Source organism: Dermacentor silvarum, chromosome 10 (assembly GCF_013339745.2).
Source record: "Dermacentor silvarum isolate Dsil-2018 chromosome 10, BIME_Dsil_1.4, whole genome shotgun sequence".
In the NCBI taxonomy this organism is placed as follows: domain Eukaryota; kingdom Metazoa; phylum Arthropoda; class Arachnida; order Ixodida; family Ixodidae; genus Dermacentor; species Dermacentor silvarum.
Window position 1 is genome coordinate 121,601,985 of NC_051163.1, and position 21,093 is coordinate 121,623,077.

Consider the following 21,093-nt stretch of genomic DNA (forward strand, 5'->3'; position numbering starts at 1 on the left):
AAAAATTTTTAGGAGGCATTGGCCTGGCTTGACACCCAGTGTTGGTAGGAGGGGGGCGTTTAGTGGACAGGAGGAAATATTAGAGCGGCCCTGGTTACCGATAGCGGAACCGCAAAATGTGTATACAACCACGAATCTGAAATGAACTTTTTTTTTTTTTTTAGGAATACTTCTTATAATACTCAAAATGCCATTTATAGACGTATTGGGGGTGTAGCTCAGATGGTAGAGCGCTCGCTTAGCATGCGAGAGGTACGGGGATCGATACCCCGCACCTCCATGACTTTTTTTTTTTCTTTGTCCCTTTTTTTTTTTTTTTTTTTGGTGTGTCAACTGCTTATGATCGACTTGCGTGTAACGATAGAGGTTCAAAAACCTGCAATGGTACCATAAAAGTACACCCATATAGAAGTTGACTGCTACTTTGGCAATTTAGGCAAAAGAACCATCTTTTTGAAGAAAAAAAAAAAGCTTCAATCACAACGCAGCCCCTCCACTTCATATATGAGAAAAAAAAAAACTGCATTCAGCATCTGTACGGGGCGCGAGGTCCCTAAGGATCTTGCTCTAGACTGCTAGAAAACCTTGTTAGGTTATTATGACAGGTTCTGAACAGTGTCCTGATTAAGATTTATTACACTTCGGTGACGGAAAATTGGTGGTACACAACCCATGCAATTACGGGAATTTTTGTACGACATTACGCAAATGGAATGTACTCTTACGCCCACTTATTGAATTTTATCTAGCCGACACCACTTCTTTGTGGCTCAACGCTCCTTGATCTGTAGGCGCTCAAGCTGGACAACAAGCAAGAATATCCAACAGGGTCGGTCATGCACACGGAATGCACTGCGGTTTGAGGGGGCCAGAGCTGCACGCACCATCCAAGGCTATCATCCACCTCTTCTGGCTACCGAAACCAAAACTAATTTGTAAAAAAAAAGTGTGTTGTATTGAATCATTTAGGAAGTTCTGACCCTTTCCAGCATTTTGCTAGAGTTGACGGTGTTTACATATTCAGTTACTCCCCCCAAAAATAGTAAAATGTAGACCATGCAATGACATGCACATGCAATGACCATGCACAAGACCACGTGTAATGACAGACGAACCTCCGCGTAAGGTAAACGCAATACCATTTTTTTTTTTTTTATGTGTAGTGCGCGTGTGTGCGTGCGGCGTCTGTGTTTTGCAAGCGATTTGTTCTAAATGAGACAGCCTGATAAACATCAGCATCTCGGGGCTCAAATCGCTCAAACATGTCGCTGTCGGATCTATGGGTACAGTGTCTACTATGGGGAAACCTGTGAGAAAACTCTAGGGCTGGAGCACTGCTACGCGCCGCTACAGTGGTTACAGTTGGAGCACTAGCACAGTTCAGCACTAGCATATTTCCTGACAGCAAAGCCACTGTAGCGCTAAAGCGGCCAGTGCTCAGCCTGGCCGGCTTGCAGAGTTTTCGTACATGTGTGCATGTATTACCAGGGACGAAACAGGACAGCAGAGACAAGCTCTTGTCGCTGATTACCGGCGCCCTTATCGTCCTACGTTCGTAGTGTGGGCGCGCTATACGTACTATGGGAACAGTTGATTGAGGTAAGGTTATGGCAGAAACTTGAGAATAGCACTCGCCAAGTTACGCGGGTGATGTTCCAAAATGGCACAAAAACGTCTGACTTCGTCATCCCTACGTCTGTGAGGTAAGCAGGCAGTACCATCCCATCACCGTAGCGCCTGCAGATGTCAGATTGCAGCACACTGTGCCCATGGTGTGGGAAGCGTAATTCGAAGTGGCCACCTGTATCGCTTCGTGTGAGCTCGATAATGCGCGCGCGGTGGTTCCAGCGAAAAAGCACAAGGGACCACAATGCATTCTCAACGCATCTGTAAACGGTGCTTCCGTGAACATGCGAGCCAAATATCCCAGCGCATTTGGCGAACAACCCACAGCTCGCTGGGTTCGTGCACCTCCTTGAAATCCTTAATAACCCTTGAATTTAGACAAGATTGAAGGGCCCTTAAAACTCCTTGAAAATTAATATGCTCCTTGAATTACTTAAAAACAGGTTGGGAGCTAGTGACTTTCAAACATTCAAAGTAACAAACTCCACATCGGGGTTACTCCATGGACACTGTCTATTAGGAAACGATCGTAGATATTTTCTTTTGAGAGTGTCACTAAGTGATGCAATTTGCCATGTACACAGGCACCGACAGCAGAATTGTTCAAATTACCACTGCAATCGTGGAACTAGAACTTGCCAGATCAAGTGACCGAGCCGTGGCACTGTTCTTGTTCTTTTGCTAGTTGGTTCCCAGGCCAGCCATCATGGCACCATTTTCAAGGCCTAGGCCCTCTAAATTCTGGTGAAAGGGTTTCAGCCATTTGGCTTTAACACGATGCGAATCTTTGGCTGAAGCCGAACACTATTTACCATCATGGTGGAAGGCGACTGACATCATTACAATGGGAAAATCAACTCCAAAAAGCCACCCGAAGAGCATGAAGCATGTGTTCAACTAAGCAGCTGCTTAGCTTCTAGACATTGAAGCGAAGGTGAAGGAGACTTCACTTTTTTCCAGTGCATGTGTACGAATAAGGTTTGTTTCCCCTTTTTGTAGTATGGCCTTTGGCATCAATGAAATCCTTTAATTTTGAGTCAACTGTTTTTTGCTAAACCTGATCTCGCCTAACTTGCTCATTCTGATGGCTTTAGAGACTGCCAACCTAACAGCTAAAAACTGCATCTCAGATGGTAGCAAAGGCTACAAGCAGAATGTCTGTTGCAGTGTTGGTAATTTAGCTAGAAATTTAATTAATTTAGGGAGTTTATAATCGCCTGAACAACTGTTTTGCCTTTTTGGAGTCTAAATGCTTTGTTTTTTAGAAATATATATACATATATAGCCAGTAAATTGCCCTGGTAAAATTACTTAAGAGGCTTTGGCTAAGTTCAATGCCTCATGCCCATTTCACCTTAAGAGGAATATATGCATTTCTGGTTTGTCGCTACTTCTAAAGACATATAGAAGAACTTAGTAGTGAGCTATACGGGAGCATCAAAGCTGCTTTTCTAGGCAAAACACACTCCTGAGATCTGATACCACTTTATACGGGTGTCACTCGGTGCACTTTTCATCGTGATCAAGCCCCATCCGGATCGAACTTCTTGGCTTTGATTGGCTTCTTTGAGCAAGCTGCGCGATGGAGTCAATCGCAGTCGAGAATTTCGATCGTGGTCGTGTGACACCTGTATTAGAAAATATGGGGTTTTCTCTTTTCGCATTCTGACCATTTACTTGCCTCTGCAGAAAATAATTAAATTTTAGTTTAAGAATTAATAATTACTTCCAGTAACAAAGCAAAAAAAGACAAAATTTTGAGCAAACCGTCATCATCGCTTCGTAACCTTTCGGTTCGCAGTTTCGACCTCAATTTGAAGCAGTGATGCAGTAGCTGGTGCAACATTATGCGCAGTACTATTCGTCGTGCAGTGCGGGTTGGAGTAAATATCTGCAGGTTCCTGTGAGCAATAAATGTGTTCAGAGCTTTTTTCTTTTTATTCATGCGCATCTACTCTCCTTCTATCACCTTCACTTTTTCACTCTCCTTCATGTTACCGTTCCCCCCTTACCCCTATACTAATGCCTGTTTCCAGAAATGTGCCTTAACTCAAAGCCCATGCTTGACTCGATCTAGATGACACCTGGCATGTTCACGTCAGGCTCTCCTAGATCGAGTTAAGCATGGGCTTCAAGTTAAGGCACATTTCTTATTACGGGGCTAAGTAAGCATATAAGGTTAGAACACAGTAATCTGGGCATTTCTCCTATAATAAATCTTCTGTCTCCTTTCGAGAAGACAAAGAAAATTTTCTTAAATGTTGGCTCTAGTACATGCTGTCTTTGTTTGTGTAGGTGGCGCTCCCAAGTGGTGAAGCAGAGTGACACAACCCTTTCTTCCCCCTCTTTACTTCCAGCCTTTCACTTCTTCCTACTGGCTTCACTTATATCCTTTCAACTTGGTGCTGATTTATGGATGACCTGCAGAGCATGGCGTGAGCCAATCGTATTGTCATGTGCTTAGGAGGCCAGGCGTAGTCTTTATTGCTGCAGCATGTTGGGCTGTGACCTGATGACTTTGTCCCAAAAAATCAATGATTAAGTGTCTGCGAGTCAAGAGCTATACAAAAGTAGCACTGACTGCAACGGAAACGAGAAGCGAAATGGTAGGAAATCACAAATTAAGCACATAAAAAAATAGCAGAATCTCTGAGAACACCTTGTTCTTGGGAAGCTTTGTTGATATTTGTTGAAGCCATTGAGCTCAAGTAAGGCAAATGCAAAGAACAGAGGACTGCACACCACGGGCATGGTGTCCAGTCCTTTGTTCTTTGTGTTTGTCTTATTTGTGCTGCAATGGCTTTGACTAATTTCTGATGATTATATATGGCAATGTGATAGCATCATTACACTGCATTACTTCAAGATTTATAAGTTTGCATATGATAATTGTGACCAGATATGGGGCAAAGCTTGTGGGTGATGCTTTGGAGACATTCGCTGCCCGTGATGACAAGTAAAGAACAATGTATGCATGCACAATGAACATCTACCCAGTTTCAGATTTTATTTGCGTTTTGTGAACACGTGATCAATTACACATCTGCCGGTCATTGTGGCAGTATTTAGTCATATTTTTCTGAGATCCAGCCCCAAATAAGTATCACAGATGTAGACAAAATAAACAACCGCTCAATGTCATATTTTACCTTGTCTCTCGTGTGGAGAGTATACATTCGCTTCAAGTGTGAAGCTGAATGATCTTCTTGAACTCATTCGATTGCAAAAATCGTTCGATTCTAATGGCATTAAACATTGCTGTGTTGCAGCTGACTAATGTCATCCAATGCTAATGCCATTCGATTCAAATGGCATTATTATGTGCAGTGTGACAGGGGTACAGTCGAACTCGGAGTTATCAAACCCACATATAACGAAATATTATCAGTGGTGGTCCAACTGCGCCATTTGCACCAGTTTGCTAGATTTATACTCGTCTGCGCCTTGCTGCGCCCACCGAAGTGCAAGTGCGCCGAAGCACCACGTTTGCCTTGGGCGCTATGCGGACATCGCAGTAGCATGGCCGATCCCTCCCTTTGTGGACAGACCCGCGGCTAAGCATTCCTAGCATCAGCGACGTGGACTTGGGGACCAAGCTTCGCGCACGGAATCCTCGATTAGACACGCAGTTAATACTGCCTTTCAGCACTCGATGTTTCGGAATTCGTGACTAAGCACATCGAGCGTCGTCTCCTCGAGCCCGCAGCTAGCCATTGTTGTTGCACAAAATTGTTTTTATGCATTTCTAGTTGGTTTTGTATTATGTCTGATGGCATAAAACTATTCTCAGTAGTGCACAAGTGCTATTTACATAGGCAAATAAAGTCTGTTTGCAACGTTTTCTGCTCTGGGCACGCGAGCTAAATGGCTTCGTCAGTCTGTCTTGCTTGTGTCCATTTGCTCTGAAGAAGTACTTAAAAATTGTGTAGTAGTAATAAGCTGTACCAAATATCATGCACTTGCTTTTCTCCTGCTCCAACTGATCCAAAACGCAAAATTTTGTGCCACAGAACTGCTACAAAATGCTAATATGGCTGCTCCTAAATTGCTACAAAACAGCTTTCTTCCTGCTCCAAAAATTGCTCCAATTCTTAAACTGGCTGGACCACCACTGTATTATGTTTATGGAACAGCTGTAAATGTCCTTGAAAATTTCTGTATGAGATTTTTATTTTATGTATCGAATAACCTATATATTGAACTTTTTTTTTTTTTTTGTGATCCCCTTCAGATCAGACATATCCAGGTTCAACTGTATTACACACTAGCTAGACCCGCCGTGGTTGGCTTAGCAGCTATGGTGTTGCTCTGCTAAGCACGAGGTCGTGGTATCAAATCCCAGTCACAGTGGCCACATTTTGATGAGGGCAAAATGCAAACATGCCAGTATCCCATGCATTGGGGGCATGTTAAAGATCACCTAGTGGTCAAAATTAATATTTGATATTTTTGACTACTGGAGACTAATGAAGCATTTTGCAACAACCTACTGTTAAAGTCTTGATAGTGTTCTTTGGTCTGTTAAACAGAGTATTGCAAATTATCAGAAGGGAAACAACGACAAAAGTTTTTGAAGCACTGCAGATACAAAATGGGTAATGCTAGCTTTGTTTTTGGCTTCGGAGTGGAAGCCTACGGGATAAGCATTATTTTTGCTTGTAGTAAGTTATTTAGTGTACTTGAAAGTAGCAGTCTTATCTTTACATTGCAACCAGTGATGTTTTCCTCGCAATGGGTCCATTTGCATTGACGGTGCACTGACACATGAGCCATGTAGAATCCCCCTTATTACAATGGAAAGATGCAAGCACATGGGCACCTCGCCACGCACTGCACTTCATGCAAGTGCAACCCTGTCTTCCACAGGACAGTGATTCTGCTCAAATGTAGGAACCAAAGAAAAAGATAAGTCGGTGAAGCCTACCATAGCCTCCTCTATAACTTTTCGAGGAGGCTATGAGCCTACATCAAGATGGCCCCAATAAAAGTAAACCGCAAATAAACTCTCTAAAATCAAGATTTGTTATTTTCAGCTCTGGCCAACATGTCATAAATGTTTCAATTGGGCAGCATCTGATTAACGCGAGTGATTATGCCACATAGCTAGGAGTCAAATTAGACCGCAGTTTTAAATTCCACTATCAAGTTGCATGCATAAAAAAAAAGGAAATGATTTGCGGCATGAGAGTCTTCACCAGAGCGTGTGCTCATTTCATCCCTAATGCACTATTGTCACTCTGTTAAGCATTTCTTTTTTTCACATAACTACGCTGTGGCCATCTTGGGGAAACAAATATAATACTCGTGTAAACTCATTCACAATCAAGCCATCAGGGTAGTAACTTGCAGCTCTTAGAACGCTAATGCAAGAGAACTGCTCAGAACTAATAACATGCTCACCGTACCTCAGATAATAAACTATAATTTAGACATCTTGTAAGCTGATAGGCAATCAGCTCCCAGTAGTCCTGATTTCAGAATCATCTTTACTGAATGCTAACATTACAAGATTTGCATCTAACAAAAAATTTTATCTTGCCCAAAGTGCGGACTAATCATAGCAAATTCAGATTTCATTTTTCTTGCATTTCACTCTGGAACTATTTGGCTCTAATTATAAAAAAAAAAAAGTGTAAGACCACATGCTAATTAAAATTATCATAAAATGTTCTTGAATTAATTGCTGTAATTTCTGTACAGATTCTTGTGCGTCTTCTCTTTTTTTTTTGTTTTGCTCATCTTGTAACATTGTTTTTGAAACTTCTTTCTAGGTTGGCACTTTAGCTTACTTTCACGTATATTGCTCATAGTTTTGTGTATACATCTTACGTATATTGCTCAGTCATTGTTTTATCATTTGATGTCTTTGTAATTGGAATATATCTATGTGCATTTTTCTTGTTATGCTTGTTATTTGCGTGTAGTTCATGTTTGATATACATCTGTAGGTACTCACCTTCCTGTATTTTTTTACGTGCATTTTTTAAATTTCTTTGTGTATTTTCATTTAACTTGTTCTCTCTGGTACTTGCCCTATTCTTATATGAGCATTACGTTAATACCATGGTTTTGCTTTATTTTGCTGCCATATAATCATTCCTCTCATCATCTAACCTTGACCGGAGGTCCCAATACAGTCTTTGACTATGGGACCTCATTGTGTATTTCATATTTATCAAAACTTGTAGCCACTTTGTGAAGCAATGAATCCTGAAATTGTGAAATGTGATCTGGTACAATGTAAGAAACGCCTTTGGGTATTCAAGCTGATAATTTACACGAATTTGAGACGTTCTTGTTTTCTTTGACAGGTGGAGACCAACGATGCAGTTGATCTTGGGACTCTTACAAGGGGTGGCTGGAATCATGCCACTTTTCTAAACAAACACGTTACTGCCTGGCCGCTGCACTTTAAAGGGACACTAATGAGAAAGATCATTTGACCTGCATTAGTGTAAATTGTCCTTTTACAACACCAAAAACACTACTCTTACCGCAAGAAGATGCTCGGTAAGCCAAAAAAGGCGCAAGAAAAGAAAGTCGGGTGGCGACACAGCCTTGAAGTTTTGGCACCAGCTCATTGTGACATCAGAGATTTTGACGTCTGCTGGGCCTAGTTAATTTTTCATTGTTAAAAATGGGCTACATTGTGTCCTAAAAGAGGCAGATACTGAATTTGGCAAGTTTGGAGAACATTTATTGCTGTGTCACCACGACCCAACTACGAGAAAATACTTTGAAATCAATGACGAAGCAATAAGGTTTTAATGTGGCCATAGTGTTTTTTTGTCCAATAATCAACCTCTTGCTAGTTACATTAATGAAAATGTTGTTTTGAAAGGATGCTTTGTCTGTGTTAGCTGAACCTGTGTTCTTCTATAGTGTCCTTTTAAACATGGTAAACTGACTGCACCATGTGGACGTGCAGAGGTTACAGTGTCAACACATGGAGCATAATTTAGCACTTTCACGCAATAGAAGCTTGTCTTCCTTGTAGCTGCATCTAAAAAAATTAAATGTTGTTTATTGTCTTGTGCTTGTTTTGCATCACATGATAATACCATGTCATGATAATATCATCGCATGGTAATAGCATCACATGATACTTAATAAATAAATAAATATGACTTAAATTCTCCTTGCAGTATACTGTAAATGTACAGCGCTCAAGGATTGAAACGTGATACTTGGAGCACCTGGTGGCCGGTTCTTTTTGCGCGACTGGTGAGCTCTGGTTTGATCGCTGATCAGCCACCGAACACAGCCAAAATGCATTGAAAAGGCTCGCATTTTCATGTAATGGCAAGAATACATCGGCTTGGTGACCCCACAGCCACCCCTAGTGCAAAAATGTGCCATCAGCCATTTGCTCCGAGTATGGAGTTCCAATCGCTGAGCACTGTACGTCTGGAGCTGTATAAAGCCAAAGGATGACCTAAATGAGTACAAGATGAGTGGAAACAGCACAAACAAGTGATAATTACAAAGTGATCATGTGGCTTTTTGAATCGGGTAGTGCTTGTTTTCATTGACACTTAGCATCCTAACGGTTTCAGTTACTTGAAAAGGAATTTCTTTTTTTATATATATAACCACACATATTAACTCCCTCTGTATTATGTTATACCGAATTTTGCAGTGCCCAACTTTGATGTGTTTAAACATAACACTGTAGTGTCCGAAGTTTAATACATTGACGCTGGCTTTGGTGTTCTTTCATGTGGCCTTATTGTGTGCCATTCATGCTAGCCTGTTTTAAATGCTGCTTGTATTATCTTGTCTTTTTGTTCTGAAGCTCATTCTGTTTATGGTGACTTGCACAATCTTTGCAACCTATGTCAGTACGATCTTACTGATGCAGCTGCGACTTCCACGACACCAGCTTATGGTGCTTCGTTGTAAAGTATGTATTGTTAGCGTCCTGTACGCTGTGAAATCTTTGAGTTGCAGCCGCCTTATGCTCACAGCAGTGCTGATTTGAATAGTTGTGCCCTAAATAATGCTGCAAAGTTTGCAAATAGTACCCTGGACTGATGGACCACATCTGTACTTAACCTGACTCTCTCTTTAACTACTGATCCTAACAGTGTACCTAGCATAGCCTTGTAACCATTTTTCATGCTTATTACAATCTCTTAACAGTTTTGGTGCAATTTCAGATTAAGAGTACTTGTTTTGGTTCGGAGCAATGCAGTTCTATCTACTTCTCACTCCATGTGCCGTGGTATAATGTAAACGACTTCATTACAAGAAAGCCAATTTCCTGGTTCATCTTTTTCTTGATGCTGCAGTTTCTTGGAGGCTCTGTGTTCTTCCTCTGCTGTTCTCCCTAAAAGTTCAGTGTGAAGTTTTGAATACTCGATGCCTGAAGTCAGCTTGTTCATGATCTATATAAGAAAATACAGGCATACGACAAGCAACATGTGGATCTGTCTAAATTACGTAAACATGCACTGGAAGTACTGCAGACTTCGCTATAAACAGGACGACTTACCGTTTGTGAGTACTAAGTTCAACATTACTAATGAAGAAAATCAAGTTTGCTTTATGGAGCTCTTATGATCGGTATATTGCAGTACCATTGATAAGTGTTACTGGTAGTACCGCAAATGCTACCAAAATCAGTCATGTGTCACGTACTGACTTTTTGACAGCTTTCAATTATTATTTAGCATATGTTGAAACAAATGTCTTGTGTATCATGGGTTTTCTGCATGACGGAGTTAAATTAGCACGGTGCTGACTTTCTGTAGCTTTTCCTAGCTTATTCCTTTTTGATGCGAAAGCATCAGATGGCTCACTGAGCGAAAAGGCCTCGCGTTCGTCGTCAGTAGCAGCGAAACGGCACCGAAATTCCCACTGGCTGTGACGCCATGGCACGAGCGCGCCTCAACGATGCAGAGCGGGCGAAAGGGAACGCCTGCTGCTGCGGTAGCATGAGGGGAGAGGGCATTGCCGTAATGCCACGTCACCCTCGCTCTCGGAAGCCTAGGTTATCCGCGCATTCCTTGTCCGCGCCAGCTCTCGCCTGCGTTCTAACTGCGCCTCGATGAGGCCAAATCAAAACACGCCAAGCGTCTCAATGGCTCGTTTGCCCGCGAGGAGTAGTTCATAACTCATAACTCATACTTTCCTGCGTTGATTTGCAAACGCTCCATCTCTAGTTTCTTGCTTTTTTTTTTTTTTTTGTATCTTGCTTTTTTTCATTTGTATTTGCAACTTTGTTGTACATTATGATTGTATAAAAATCCCCCCCTATGTAATGCCCTTTGCGCCTTTAGGGTACTGAAATAAAATAAATAACTCGAAGGACCGCTCGGGCAGCGTTCAATTAGACATTAATGCTTTCGCATTCACAACTCATAAGTGCTTAGAAGTGTCCTCGGTTTCTTTTTTCTTGTGACTGCATGGTACATGTAATAAACTTAAAGCAGCAGACCATCATCTGAAATGCTGGTACCTGGATAAATAAAAAACAGAAGCCAAACAGTGGGGTAGCATTATGATCTAAAGAAACAGTAACCAGTACTGATCTTAATTTTGTTTCTGTGATCTTTTTTTTCAGCATTGCCATTGCCCCAGTTGCAGCATCAAGCATTCTACTCGGACATTCAAATTAAGTGCGAAAATTCCCATGACTCTACAGCAGAAGCCAACGACAACGGCATATGTGCGAATTTAGTGCCAACTGTGCTGCCAGATGAGGGTGCCATCACAAGTGAAGCCAGCGAGCGCTCGCGCCGTAACAAGTGCATATATTCTTGTCCATATTGCCCTTACGTTGCACGGAGTTCGCACTTGACTGCACACATGCGTGTCCATACTGGTGAGAAACCATTCAAATGCAACGTCTGTTCAGCTTGCTTCACCACGAAATCAAACCTGTCACGGCACGTGAGGGCTCAACTATGCGGAAAGCCATTTCCATGATCCGTCTGCAACTAGCGGTTCAACACCAAGTGCACAAGAAGTGATTAGCTTGATGTGTTCCAACTCCCTGAAAGAAGGTGGACTGTGCTGGGTGGCAGCAAGGCCTGTTCACACAGCCATCAACTGCGAGTGTGCTTGAACAGCAAAGAAGGCTCAAGTTTCGAACAAGCATTTCAGTCGTATGTTCGTGGAGTGGTTGTGTAATAGCATGACATTATAAAAAGTATCTGCCAAAGACGCTCACCAATAGACTGTTTATTAGAAAACCACTTATGTGAAGAAGGTGTGGTGCTTCAAGCTGTGCTGTGAGGACCCCTTTGGTTGCAGTGCAATGTTTTACTGTGCCAGGCAGTTTTAAAGTAGGAAACAGTTGCTGTTTCTGTAATTTGGTGAGTCCGTTGCGCTCGGTGGTGTTTGGATGCGCTGACGCAGATGTCACTTAAGTTGCAGCAGTTTGGAACTCCAGTTTGTGGGAAGAGCTAGTGTGGATATGTTTTTCCATGTGGTGACGTGGATGCCAATTTCGAAATGCATCACTTATACAGTTCTGTGTACACATGCATCAGAGATAAAAAGTTCATGTTTGCCACAGCCAAGGTCTTTTTCGTTGGCTCGCCAACACTGTTAAAAAGCATGCTGTTCTACTGTGAGGAAATGGTTGAAAGCATAGTGAAAGAGTTGCACTGAAAAATTCTCAGAACCTATGAATGAAGGCTGAGAAATAAAGCAAGGACTTCAAAGTGTGTCCTTTGAGTCGTTTCGTATTTCACAATTCAAAATGGACAAGGCTTGCCTGAGGGGTTGTCGAGTGAAAGTATGGAGTAGATGGCGGAGTACAAGATGTGGAGAGGTGGTCGAAAAGGTGTGATTGCCGAGGTACTGCGCACTCTGTGGGGAGGAGGTGCAGCATTAAAGAAGGAGTCACATGGCACAGTGCTCGACTCAGTTGCAAAAATGTGTTGCATTTTGCTCAGTAATGAAAAAAAAGCTTGTTGTCTTGTACACTGACATCCTTGTGGAGATGCAGAAAAGTATATTATTGAGGCATGGCTGCACGTGAGAAAAAGCACTTGCTCAATCCCTATTGTTTCGTGCCCCCTCAATTTTTGCGACAGCATGAAAATTTTTGTCGAATACAAAGCCAAGTATAGGAAGTCTTTTGCCGATAAATGGTGAAAAAAAAAAACAAAAAACATGCTTTAACCAAAAGCTCTATCTACATGTTGTAGATGATAAATGTGCTGCAGTAAATGCAACATGATTATTTACAGTATTTCAGCAAGTTGTCCTCGCCCACTGGTTAGTGCAACTTCTCTGTTCAACTGTCACATTGACTGCGTATGGCTGCCCCTAGACTTAACTTTAGCACATAACTTGTGCCTTGTGTGCAGAATAGTCACTTGTCCAGTATCTGACAGGTAAAGCTGGTTTTTTGGAGCTGTTTCTAATAGCTAGCTAATTGTGTTAGTTAATGTGAAGTTAATTAAGATAGAGTAAAGGCACTCAAACCTTTGGTGGGAGAAAACAATAGGAAATAACGGATTTGAATGAGAATGTCAAATAATTTACACAATGTCTCGTGAGCGCACAGGCTTTAGCCTCCATCCTCTTTAGCGTAAGCTAAAGTGAATGTCAACTTTTTCAATGTGAGCTATTCGCCAGGACTGAAGCAGCAGCTACGATTAAGAAAGTTCGGGAGGATATGCAAAGAAATTTTCACTTTAAATTAAGGAAAGATGAGGCATCCAAACATGCCACTGCTTCATTTGCCAGTATTGACATGAATAAATAACATGCACATAGTTTTTTGGAGGGTTTAAAATAAAGAACCATGCGTATTCAAGTCCAATGCGCACCTGATTTTATAACAAGAATGTAGCATCGATTCTGACTATCTGAAAAAAGATGCAACCTGCAGGTCAACTTGTTTAATGTTCATGTAAATAACAACATTATAGCTTAGTGATATTATATATTAAGGAATATCATCAAAAAAGTTACGGTGGAGCTCTACTCTCGATGACTGTCGATGGTGATGTGAATGGCATTCGAGCAATGTAGTGACAGACCGTATTCCTGAAGTGACGTTTATTAAAGGTTTATTAAATCAAAACAATAAATCAACTTAAACTGATAAAGTATTCTTCAAAAACTCTGCTGTCGTTAATTACACTGCCTTAGGTCAATCATTACAAGAGAAAATGAAGCTCAAAGTTAATTTTTTTTTAATTTCGCGCGGAACCCCCAATGTCGGCAAGCACTTCAGTGTGACGTCACGACTTCTAAAGTAATGTTTCGTATTTGGGCCACGTTGCCTCAGTAAATGTTCGCGAAACTTGCCATATTCAGTCTTGGGCTCCTGTAGAACACAATGTAGCCAATCTTTACCGCTAAAGAATTAACTGAGACCTAGAAGTCGCTGTCAAAATCCATGACGTCACAGTGAGCTGGTGCGGGAACTTAATGTGGTGTCGCCACTCGCCTTCTGCGTTTTTCTTTTCTTTCTGGCTTACCAAGTGGCTTCTCGCGGTGACAGTGGTGTTTTCGGTATTGTGGAAGGGTGATCTACTGATACAGAAGAAATAATTTTCCCCTTCAGGGTCCCTTTAAACACGTGTAGAGGTTTTGTTTGAGACTTGCATTGCTTCGGCTATATGCCACATACTCCGATATCGTCCCACTTTACTATGGTGCTCACTTGCCAAGATCACCCATGAGCATGGCAGCATGACGACAACTGCATTACGCAGAGGCAATAGAATGACGAAGAAGGAATGATATCGATGGAATGACAAAGGCGCTGTAACGACGATGGCACGAGCACAATGATATGTTGATTCCTAAATTAAGACGACGGTGTAGCGACAAGATTGTGACGATGACGACGGCATGAGGACAATGAGATGACGACGGCTTGACCGCAATGGTATGATCACAACCGGATGAAGCTGGAATGATGATGGTACGACAATTGATGCATGATAGCATCTATCGATGACAATGCAATAACAACGATGGCATGACAATGGGGGCATAATCACGATTGAATGGCAGCAGCGTGATTACGATAGAATTACAAGCAAGGAAGGACATCGATGGATCGACGAAGGTGGTATGACGACACCGGGATGACAACAATGGGATTAATTTACTGAAATGACGGCAATGAAAGGATGATAATGGTATGAGGGCTGACTACGATGGCTCTCACAACAACGGCATGACGAGAGTCGCATGACGAAGTTACAATGACGAGAATTTATTCACCGCGACAGCATGATGATGACGGTATGACAACGAATGTGGAAGATAAGTGGGATATAATGGAAAATTAGAACGGCTGTAGAGAGGGCAGGCGATAACCTGTTTGTGTTAACACAGTGTATAGAAATAGCAAAGGCTGAATTTAGACTGTAATGGCAGGCAGCCTGTTATGTTATGCAAGCTCTTTTGGACATCTCATTTATTTACTCTCAGGCTTACTAACATTACAGAGAGGGGTAACATCGGTACAATTACTTGAAGTGAATGAAAATGGCAGTCTTCAAATTGTCATCAATGATGGAGGCGATGGAGGTAGGAATGTGGTTCCAGCCCGTGTTTGTGGTTGGTATAAAAAAAATTATTTTACATATTCATTTCATTTCATTTTCATTTATTGAGCATTCTTTTTCACACAGTGATAGGTTAAAATACAATGATGCAATATTCATACAATGATAGCGGTTACACAAAAACTAATGCAATGAAACAGTGAAAAAGACGCAAGGACAGGAATTAAAAGCTGCTGAAATAGCAGCTTGACAGGATTCCTGACCCTAATATTTTAAAGCAGTTTTGGCAGCAAACAGTGCGAGGAAACAATACATGTTCATGTAAAAGAAATATTTATAAAGATAGTAAATGAAAGTAGGCATCCATAGAGTGAAATAATATGCATGTACATCCAAAAAAAATCTGAAACAGTGTAAAAATGAGAATCAGCAATGAGTGAAAGAAAAATACCAGCATATATAAAAAATATGCCAAATATTAAAGAAAAAAAAAACGTACACACAAACCACTTACACAAAAAGGGAGGAACTTTACTGAAAAGATCTAATGCATTCAGCGGTACTACATGGCGTTTCTAATTAAACATTCTTTCCACACTTTCCTTGTCACTGTATCAGCATTAATACCCTTGCTGTTCAAGAAATTTAAAAAATTTGGCATAATGTACTGTAGACTTTTTAAACCGTATCCTGTTCGTGAAAAAGGTATATACCATGTGTCTCTTTGTCTGGTGTCATAAGGTGTTTCAGGTGATTTTCTTAGTTTGCATAGTTTAAGAAAGTGATTGCTTTTATTCTTCAGACCATGCGTGTATTTAGTGAAAAGGTTAAAATTGTACAGCTGTTCTATTTGAACCACATTAAATGTTTAGAATAAGTTAGATGTATGAGCATCGTGTGGGACACCTGCAATATGTCGGATTTCCTTTTTTTGTAGCGTGAGCAATTTTAATTTATTCTTTTGCGTGGTGTTTCCCCAGACAAGGCTACAGTAATTAATATGTGATTGAAAAATGGCATTATAAATGAGTAACTTGATTTTGGATGAGACTACATCTCGAAATCTTGAAAGTACACCACACGCCTTGGCAACTTTCTTGGAAACATTCTGCACATGGGAATCCCAGTTTAAGTCTTCACTGAAAGTAACCCCCAATATTTTAACATCTTTTGCTATCTCAATCTTTTAATCCCCGAGGCGTAGGTCTAAGCAATGGAAAATTTGTTTACGAGGTGGTTTGAATAGCCTTCGTTTTTGTAGCATTGATAACCAGAGAATTCGCCCTACTCCAATGCACTAACCTTTCTAGCGTGTCTTGAGCTAATACTTAGAGATGATATATATCATCGGATTGAAAGAACAAGCTAGTATCGTCGGTGTAAACTGAAAATTGGGCACTCTGACTAACTCGTACTATATCATTTACGTAGATGTCGAATAACACGGGGCCTAACACACTGCCCCGTGGAACGCCAGTACTTGTTTCTAATAAGGAAGAACTTTTGCTTTTGATGTTTACACACTGTTTTCTGTGTTATAAGTAAGATTTTATTAGATTAAGGACAACACCACGGAATTTCTTCATAATATGACTGGTTACACGAAGTTAACTGATCTTCCATACCTTCGCCCTGTAACAACAAGGCAAACAAGACACACGAGAGCTCATTTTTTGCAACCAATTTTTGCTAGAACTAAAGCATTCCAAAACAGCTATTTTCCAAGAACTATACAGGACTGGAATATACTTCCAGAATCAGTAATAATGTCGCCAAATTTCGTTCATTCTCTGGAGGAGCACATTTTATGTTAGTTGTGAGGTTTTTTTTTCCTGCTGATGTTGGGTTTAACTACGTGATAATGCGTTATTACTTAATATGTATTTATTGTAGCTTTTTTCTGTCCTTGATGCTTTGTATCTATAGCGTATTGTTATCTATTACTTGAATATTGTATCATTGTATGTATCATTTTATCATTGCCTTTAGTACCATGTATCTGCCCCTCCTGCAAGTTGGCCTGCAGTATTTTCAAATAAATAAATAAACCATAGTGCTCTAATTTAGTAAACAGAGTTTCATGATGTATTCTATCAAACGCCTTTGAAAAATCAATATATATACCCAATGTCAACATTTTTTCTTCAAACCCATTTAAAATTATTTCTTTTTGTGCTAATAAGGCGTGTTCAGTTGATAAGCCTTGTCGAAAGCCAAATTGTTCAGCCGCGAGCAAAGAATGCTTGTCACAGAAGGAGAGGATTTGCTTACTGATAACTTTTTCCAATCCTTTTGAAAGAACCGGCAATATTGCGATTGGTCGGTAGTTTGAAAAATCATTCTTATTTCCTGATTTGTGCAACATGCTAGCTTTAGTGTGCTGCATTTCCTCAGGAAAAACTCCTGTGGACAGACACAAGTTAAATACAAAGGTAATGGCAGGTACTAGAAGGTCAAGTACGTATTTAATTGGCATAATTTGAAGCTTGTCAATATCGCACGCTTTGCTGTTCTTAAGGCCCATAAAAGTCAAATGTATTTCCTGGTGAGTTGTTGGTTCAAGAAACGCATTTGGTGTGCCCATAAACTGCAATGTAGAGCGCTTATCTGCAGTTGGCGTGCTACTTGAGACCAGAGTAGTGAAATATTTGTTACAACTATTTGCTAGGTCTTCACCCGACAGTATTTTGTTATGGATTATGAGCTCTAATTCCTTCGTGTGGCTAGGGCCAGAATATAGTAGACGATTAATTTCCTGCCATAGAATATCACGACTGCTTGCTCTTTCAAATAAATTTAAAAGATAAGCATTCTTTTTATTACGTAAGGTTTTATTTAAACAGTTCCTAAATCTCTTAAGTTCTGCCAAATCATTGCTGTCTCTACTTTTGATAAACCTGAAATATAAAGCATTCTTTTTACGAATCATCTCATAGCATTCCTTTGTTAACCATGGCTTTCGAGTTTTCTTTGAAGTTCTCACAGTCTTTAACCTAAAGCAGTTGTGATAAGCGTTTTTTAAAAGATACATCAAGGTATCGTAAGCCTTGTCAGCATTTGTGCAGCTATGCAATGTACTCAAGTTTAATCTTGCAATTTCATGTCTAAATTGTTCCAAACTGTCTGAATTGATTTGCTGTATTTGGTAGGAGTCAGAGCGACAAGCTTTTAGGCATCCAGAAAGCTCATTTTTTTTATAAATCATATATATTGGGAAGTGATCGCTCATAGCCGATATAATGGAACCTGATTTCATGCAGTCACTTTTTTTATTTGTAATAAATATGTCGAGAAGGCTTTCAGAATGAATGGTAACACGTGTCGGCTTATTTAAGGTAACTGCATGTGCACGCAAAAGAATCAAGTAATAGCTGGAACGAACGTGACATTGTATTACTTTATAAAAGGTTGATGTTACAGTCACCACCTATTACGACACGCAATCCATTTGTACCTACAAAAGTGAACAGTTTTTCTAAGAAAACGTAAAACTTCTAAACACACCCATCAGGTGGGCGATAAAGAACAACATAAACAAGCTTATCTTGGATTAGAGCTAAAGCTTCATAATCTGGTGTAATTATTGTAAAATCAGAGAGCAAACTACAAGAAAGTTTATCTGAAACACCCCCTCATCGGGAACATCTATTCATGTAGAAACTATTGTAGCCTGGTAATCTCAGCACTTCATCTTCACATGTGTACCATGTTTCCGTAACCATAATGACGTCAAACTGGAAGGAAAATTCGTCTAGAAATGTAGTGAGCTCGTCATACTTATTTCGAGCTGATCGCGCATTGCAATGCAAGAAAGCTAAGTGTCCACCATCGTTTTAATAGGCGATATCTTTTGGTGATGACATGTCAAAAAAGTAACAGTAAACGAAAAAAAAAAAAAAACTGATGAGTAGTCGCGGCTTTACAAAGCGACGCTAGCTTCGTGCATCTCGTCTAGATCTGCTTCACTGCTTATTTGGATGGCACGAGAAGTGTCCGTTTTTCGAGTGTACACCTTGCCACCCCTGGTCCATGAGAAGCGCCAGTTTAGTTCCCGTTTCCTTGCAATTGTCAATCCAAACAATTTCTTCAGCTGTGGGCATAAGTGCTCATTAATGTATACCTGCTGCTTTGTGGCAAATCCGAACTCCTCAGAATTAATCCTAGTTCATTTTGCCTTGTTAATTAGGGCATCGTGTTTCACCCGGCAGTTGAAGGACACAACAATGTTTGCGTTTAGAGAACCGTCTTGGTTGCCGGGGGCATTCGAACGAGCAGCTGTGCTGCGGGCCGGGACACGATGGCAAGCTTCAATGTCATGCTCAGTAATGGTCTCTCCTAGTGCATCCCCAATTTTAGTAAGGACCTCCGCAAGATTTTCATTCGCTACCTGTGGGATGCCTTTAATCTCTATGTTTTTGTTTCGTGAATACTGATCTTGCGCGGTGATGCGCGTTGCATTTTCCTGTGTTGTCTCTCTGAGGCACTCAATTTCTCGCAAGATGGCTTCTTGAGTTGTTTTTAGTACTGTGTTTTCCTTCTTGATGACCGCACATTCTTTCTTGAGAGCTTCATAATCCTTATTTATAAAGTCTAAGCTGTTCTTTAGGTCCCTGATTTCCCTTTGAAATTCTCGCTTCAAATTTTCTATCTCACTTCCCACATTCAGGCACAATTCACGTGGCACAATGCAGGAATGTACACTTTTGGCAGCAGAGGCAACAGAACGAAGAAAGTAATAGCTTCAAAATATTCAAACCTGTGAGACAAGTAGAATGTCAGTGTGTGCACTGTCTGCTGCCTCTGCTGCCAAAATGGCCGTGAGACGGGCTCTGCACTCCTTTATAGCTGTAGTAGGATCCACGCAGGCGCAGAAATGGCCTAGTAGTGTCGACGTAGGTGTAGATAATGCTCTCGGTCTGGACGATGGCGGGTGATAGTGCTGACAGTTCAACGGTGCTTGAGCTTTGCAGCCCCTTGATCGATGACGTAGTGCGCGATCGCCGCAGCTGGCTTGGTATTGCCTGTGAGACAAGTAGAATGTCAGTGTGCGCACTGTCTGCCGCCTCTGCTGCCAAAATGTACTTAGTATTTACAACAATTAGGCATGCAAAAAATGAACCGGTGGGCGTTGTATGAACGAATGTGAATAGAAAACGTTTGTGGAATGTTCCGAGAGACAAGGGGCGTTAATGTAGTACCACTGAAGGTAATATATAGAGAGAATAAAGCTCAAATTGAAGGCAAGGCCTAAAGTATGGAGGGAACAGGAGATATTATAAAAAATAAAGGACTGCGACAGGAGCTTCCATTGCCACTGCTTCTTTCTAAGAAGGTCTATATAAGGGGAATGGAGAGGAAGTTGGCAGTAAACTATGGATTAACGTCGCACCTAAACAGACCTGAGCAGTGGTTAAGCATTGCAATGACTATGAGGCTCAGTGCAGACAGCTGACATTTGTCTTATTAGCAGATAGCCTGAGTGAGTATTGAACAGCTTGCTAATATATCTGGACTGGAGAGCGAGAAGCTAGGATTCACATTTAGTGTGCGAAAATCGGGTCTCATGTTTATATATATATATATATATATATATATATATATATATATATATATATATATATATATATATCATTATTAATGTCATTCTGTGAGCCTTTATAGCAGTCAGCAACAAGTACACAGCTCAAGCTTCAATAAAACGTATGCAACAACAGAACTCTGCATAGCTAGTACACTTAATTCATGCAACTATGTTGTCAAAACATTTTGTCAAGAAAAAAAGAATTGCGCAACTTTCGAGGGGGAATTATATTCACAATCTATTCAATCTACGGAACAAAACACGGGAACTTTCGACCACGATTAGGCTCGATCGTGATCGGCCATCACGTGTTACCGGGCATACTATCGTGATCAAAAATGACCCGAATGTGGTATGTGTATATATATACACGGCCACTTTCGATCGCAATCGAACGCGATA

General features: G+C 40.8%; 1 long non-coding RNA gene and 1 other non-coding gene across 6 annotated transcripts; both read left to right on the forward strand.

Annotated features, from left to right (window-relative positions):
* Nucleotides 1–207: 207 nt before the first annotated feature.
* Trnaa-agc (transfer RNA alanine (anticodon AGC)) lies at nt 208–280 on the forward strand. The gene has a single exon. It is a non-coding gene; the product is annotated as a tRNA-Ala (tRNA).
* Nucleotides 281–1,247: 967 nt separating this feature from the next.
* LOC119466549 (uncharacterized) lies at nt 1,248–12,694 on the forward strand. Of its 5 annotated transcripts, XR_007463892.1 has the most exons (6): nt 1,248–1,703; nt 2,312–2,604; nt 3,984–4,061; nt 7,938–8,136; nt 9,918–10,125; nt 11,192–12,691. It is a non-coding gene; the product is annotated as an uncharacterized LOC119466549 (long non-coding RNA). The 5 variants fall into 5 exon arrangements; XR_007463890.1 differs by having other exon boundaries at nt 7,938–10,125; nt 11,192–12,694; XR_007463894.1 differs by lacking the exon at nt 3,984–4,061 and having other exon boundaries at nt 7,938–10,125; nt 11,192–12,694.
* The last annotated feature ends 8,399 nt before the right edge of the window (nt 12,695–21,093 follow it).